This window comes from Lissotriton helveticus, chromosome 6 (genome assembly GCF_964261635.1).
Source record: "Lissotriton helveticus chromosome 6, aLisHel1.1, whole genome shotgun sequence".
Taxonomy (NCBI): domain Eukaryota; kingdom Metazoa; phylum Chordata; class Amphibia; order Caudata; family Salamandridae; genus Lissotriton; species Lissotriton helveticus.
Window position 1 is genome coordinate 1,617,661,380 of NC_136067.1, and position 6,000 is coordinate 1,617,667,379.

The following is a 6,000-nucleotide window of genomic DNA, read 5'->3' on the forward strand; positions in this document are numbered from 1 at the left end:
TCGTCAGAGGTAGCAAGCGCTATATAAATGCAATTGTGCATTATAGGTGCTCCACAAGAAAAAGCTAAAACCTGTCTCTAGGCGAGAGCTAAAAAGACGCCGCTAGCTCCAGAATAGTTAAGATTATTGGTCATTCAAGACAAATACAAATTAAGAATGTAAACATATGCTACGTTTAAATGCACAATACTTGTGCATTTCATTTTTAGTTATTTAACAAAACATGGGCTATCCGAAATGCAGCAGAGCATAAGTGACAGAGAACATTTTTTGTGGACCGAGTATCACTCAGTTATTAGGTGCTGTGCATGAAAATATAGTGGGTGAGATATAATATTAGATTATATTTTCGACTCTTGTATAGTTAGTTACATTACACATATTAGCAATTTGAGGTACAATGAGCTATGGGACCCAATTCAGAAGGAAGACAGCAGTCAATGGGAAATCTGTGAATCTTGGGTGCCTTCTTGTCGATTCCCAAAAATTCTTCAAAAACTTGCCTGGTCTGCTATGCAAATTGTAGATTTACACCCATACTCCCGCTTTAAATTCACTTTTTAGGAATGGCCACAGTTCAGAAAATCTAAGAAGTTGTGCAGTGGAAATGTCCAGTTCGCCAAAGGAAAAATAAGATTGTTTGTAGAAAAATTCTCTCTTATACCACTCTCTTCAGCTTTCTACTCTGGAACCCCACTTTTACCTTTATTAGGACCCATATATAATGTTTGTGGGCGTTCAATACATTGTTGGGGGCCACCCTCTATCACAAACAATGACAACTGCTCTCAAGTTCTATTTGGTGTACACATGGTTTCTGTCTAGTATGTTATATTGTATAATAGGCTTAGTGTACAGCAAATGACAACCAATATACTATCTGGCACATGCATCAACAATGACATTTGCGATTCCTTATTAGCGAAAAATAAGGATTCGCTAATAAGGAATAGCAAAAGGCTATGCATGTAGAAATCGCAAAAAAATAGCTATTTCTAAACATTCCTTAATTAGCGAGTCGCAATTAAGGAATACCTCCCCATTCATTCCTATGGGCCTAGAGGCCCATAGGAATGAATGGGAAGACATTCTCAATTTGCGATTCTCAATTAGAGAATCACAAATTGAGAATGCAATTTCAAGGGTGCCAGGGTGTCAAAAGGACACCCTGTTGCACCCCTGAAATTTGCTTATGAGTACATCTTGCACACACACATGCCGCAAGGGCATGTGTATGTGTAAAATGGAACTTTGAAAAATGCACTTTACTTTTTGCAAATTACCATGAAGTTAAACTTCATGGTAATTTGCTCCCCCTATTAGCGAAATCGCTAGTTTTTTTTACTTTAATGCATTGCATTTAAGGAATCTCAATTTGCGATTCCTTAAATGCAATGGCAATTTAAGTAATCGCAATTTAGAGATTACTTAAATTGCGATTTTTGCATTTAGGATGATGCATCCCAAATGCAAAAATACCGGTCGCAAAGGGGCAGATTCTGAGAATCAGCCCGTTTGCGACCAGTTTTTACTTTGATGCATGTGGGCCATAGTCCTAAAGTGGTGTAAAAAACTGTATAATTTGATTAGTGGATGAGAGGTGGCTCCATACACACTGGACACTTGCATTGTATAATGAAGAGTTAGGAGATGGTGTTTAAGGAAAATGTGTTTCCTTCCTCAAAACTGGTGAGAATTTCAAACTCACCCCAAGAAGTAACAATACTTCTGTCAAAAACAGTGGGATACTCGTTTTCTACATAGGAAGTGGTAAAGATATAACATTAATTGGATTCTTTCTAGAACCAAGCTGCAGTGCAGTAAATAGTGCTGGCCTGAAGAGCTGGACGATATACTTCAGGGAAAATAGTATGTAACTGTGCAGTATTTGTAAAGCGCAAACAATTACCCAAGTGTGTCAAGGTGCTGGGGGACGTCGGGAAGATTAAGGGAGCTATTGCTCAGAGTCACCCAGTACTGGGCTGATCTGCCAGCGGCGCAAGGGATCGGGATCGAACCGTGAGCCCCCGGGTTCCGGAGTCAGTTGCCCTGGCCGCTGCGCCACACCTCTACAGCACTTTACCTTTCAGTCTCTCATCGTTACCAACATTTTTTAAGAGGATGCGCCACACCTCTACAGCACTTTACCTTCCAGTCTCTTATCTTTACCAACATTTTTTAAGAGGATGCTATATCCTTACTCAAGAAAACTCTCCCCTTTTGTATAATATCAACATATTTGTGAGGTAAACAAATTGTTTAACATAGTTACAACAAAATGCAAATAATTAAATGTTGCTTTGCTAAGGAGAGCAAGCACATAGTATAGGCAGCACTGTTTTTCTAGTTAGATCGAGCAATTTCCACATTGGTCACAAAGGCACATACTGCTAAGCTACGTCGACTTGATCTCCAGTACACCATGGTTGACAAAACCTCAAGGTCATGCTATAAGTCAGTCACACCATACCAGGAAGTATCAAACTGATGTACTGTGCCCCAGGATCTGCCATTCACCCAGTTGCCCCTATTAGAAATGGCATAAGTGAGGTATGAAGCTAGAGGAGACATGGTTGATATTGCATACTGCAATGTTGAACTATACTTATCAACTTGACCCATTTGTGTGACCATCTCCAGTTTGGTTCTTCTCTTTAAAAAGACTAACTGTTTTCATCCACATTCACCATGATGAACAACTCGCTCCTTCAATGTAGATCAATGGAAATTTAATAAATCTTTGTTCCTATTCAGGCTTGATTGAAGCTTACAAAAACTGACAAGTGTGCATTTGAAGAGAACCTGAGACCAAGCTACTGTGAAGAAGAAACCATTGCAGATTCTCACCTTGTGACAACTAATTTCAGAGCTTCAAATAAAACTGTATAGAACTGAAAAGTTCAAGGCAAAGGATGTAAAGAAAACCCGAATCTGACATCAGGCCTATCCCGAACTCAATAATCAATGCAACTACATAACCATCCTCCTAAGAGCTGGCACTAGATAAATAACCAGTCACTGGAACAAGACAACTGATTAATTACAATCATTACAAGGCAAAAATACAGCACTCAGCCAAACCTATCTTCCTTACGTTTTAAAGTTGAACAATAAAAGCCTTCAGCTTTAAGTATATGCAGTAACTGTCCTTGATAATAAATATAAAAAACACGGATAGTCAAGCCACTGCAACCCCACAATAATTCAAGTTGATATTAAAAAGGTGTTTCACAACTTTTACCTCAGTACACTTTTCAGCCATACTCTATGATCTATCCATAGCCTTTCCTGTGTTTGAAAGTCACGAAAAGGCATTAATTTAAAAAAGGGCAACATTCAGAATCCATGTAATGACTGCCCTTTAAAAATACAAGCACAAAATCGGGTTGGTCAAGTCACTGAAACTGCCACTCAGGTGAATATTAACACTGAAGAGAGTGTTTGCCTCCGTCTGCCTCAACGCCATCTGTAAACTCAATCTGTAAACTACCCACACATTTAACCAAGCATCCCATAAAATGAACATTCACTCTCACAAGACTAGATATCAATGCCTGTTCAACTTTTAAAAACGATGGACTGCGAAACCATGGTCTCAGCCGTTGTTTTCATTCTTGAAGCAGATCTAGACAGATACAAAAATATGTGGTATAGTCTCATTCCTCAAACTATAAATATGCTAACATATACAATTGTAGTCACCCTTTTTATCTGGCTTAAAGTTTCACCGAAGGAAGTAATAATAATGACAAATGTATAAATGTATGCCTGATCAGCTGCACCAAGTTTGAGCAATGGTTCAACCTGCAACTAGACAATCAAGTCTCAGCACATAGACAGTCCCAGCACCTAGTCAACTTAGCCACAGCACCTAGACAGCCAAGCCCTAGCACCTAGACAACCAAGACTCAGTATTTGGACAACAAAGCCACAATCCCCGAGACTAGAGAGGCAAACCACAACTTCCGAGCAAAACAACTCAGCCCCAATCACTGCCACAAATCCACAATACAAACAATTCACAATTCTTACACTAGACCAAAAAAACCTTGCATCAAGACTACCAAAGCTCAGTATATAAATTACCAGGTCCCAACTTCTGCAACCAAGAAATCGAACCCTAATTCCTGTAATGAGATGATCAGCGCCCCAACTATGCAGTTAAATATACGGCATCCAATCTATGAGACCAGACAACCAGCCCAACAGCACTGCAACTAGATAAACAGGACTAAACCCATTCATCTAGACATCCAGTATCGATTCAACTAGGCATAACGATCCCAAATCCAAATTCTCACAAAATCGCCTCTTCCAAATCCAACCAGAGATACAAGCCCCTGAATCAATTTTAAAGATCCCGAATTTGACCTTACCTCCCGCAAGACGGTCTTTAACATCCGTATATTTCTGCTTTGCTTACGAGTCTCTAACATGAGGGTAAGAACAGGAGAATAGCAAAGCTAGCGCTCACATTTTACGGCCTGAGGGACAGTACTCGGAGGTGTAGTGACCGTACCGCCCAATACACTACAATTGGTTAGAATGAGGAGACCCGCCCCGGAAAATCCGTCCAATCGCCTCAAAAGAAACCACAACAAAATGCACCGTCCCGGAAGTGATTGCTCAATTCTTCAGTGATACCCCCGGGGTACCACAAAACTGACTGTGCCCCCGGGGAACAGACACTGTATACTATCCGCTATCCCAGTGAAGTTTTTATCCTGTTCTTGTGTCGCACGTGTACGATTGAATACTTTTTCTCCTATTGCTCTAATTTAGTCGTCCCTTTCGTGAAATGAAGTTACTCTTGCGCTGGTCATCCATTCGTATAATCTGTATGAACGAGTAGTAGGCCAGAGTAACGCCGCAGAGCTAATCATTGAGAGCATTCACAATAATAGTGCTTCCCGCCCAGAATTTAATGTAAAACAGGAAATTATTAGTTTATTGCATTGTATTCTAATTGCATTTAAGTAGCGCTTTCTACCCCCGACGAGGCGGTAAGGGCGTTTATGTAAAACATTCAGTTTTCCTGTTATTTTTAGATACATGACTAGTGATTCTCAAGAATGTAATTACGAACTTGTGGTGTTTTGTCACTGACTCGTGCCGTGAATACGACAGCCGATGAACGTGCGCACTCTAGTGGCTCCCGAAGAAAAAGACAGCTAAAAGAATGCCTTAAATTGACTTCATTTAAAAAAGTTTTCTTTTGTAATTTTTGTAGTTTCATTTTTGCAATTTTATATAGCGCGGACATGGCCCAAAGGCATCAGAACGCTTACACAAGCAGGAGATAAGGGTTAGAGCGGGTTATATTAATAGTAATTTAACACCAACGGTTAGTTTGGTGGGCGTGAGCAGGAGTAACCTAAAGAACTGTTACAGCAATTGGAAAAGGAAATTATACTCAGAGCATCGATTAAGATGGGTGTGGTGGGCCAGGACAGGGCCTGCCACGTGCGGTCTGGGCTGTAAGATAAAAGCACGCGGACACCAGTTCACACTATGCCGGAAAGACCCCGAGCGGTCTTCCGCCCTGTTTATTTATACCCCGGAGCGAGAACTGCTACAAAGTATAGAGAAGCCCGGGTGGCTATCTACATCCCTCCTTCAATTTAGTCTGCTCCTTCAGGCGTGCATGCCGTCAGGGTGATGTCCAAGCAAAGTCTCTTAGTCTCTGGCTCGGACCCGGGTTTGGTCGCAGGTTTTACCGCTGGCTCCGGACCATTGGGGAGACCGCAACCCCAGCCGGGGTTGCCCCCGCACTCTCACCACTCGAAGCTGGGCCCTGATGGTTGGCGCTGACGCCGGTGTTCTGATGAGCCGCTCCAAGTAAGCTCCCTCCGTGTTGTCCTGACGGTGGTGATCTTGAGAATGACTCCCCAAAGTCCAGACCGAGGTCCTCCGTATCCTCCTGGTCTCCTGGCATTGGCGGGAATCTGTCCGGCCCAGCCGTTTTCTTGAAACATGATACGTTACGGGTTACCACCTGTC

The 6,000-nt window shown here is 41.7% G+C and overlaps 1 protein-coding gene across 3 annotated transcripts in view; it reads right to left on the reverse strand.

The window, feature by feature from the left end:
• Positions 1 to 4,538, reverse strand: part of CEP68 (centrosomal protein 68) — a 136,394-nt gene extending 131,856 nt beyond the window's left edge. The window contains exon 1 of one of the 3 annotated variants that reach the window (XM_078649412.1): positions 4,377 to 4,538. The gene's annotated coding sequence lies outside the window, so the exon portion shown is untranslated. The remainder of the gene's footprint in view (positions 1 to 4,376) is intronic. The other 2 variants (XM_078649413.1, XM_078649414.1) reach the window with 2 other exon arrangements.
• Positions 4,539 to 6,000: the final 1,462 nt, after the last annotated feature.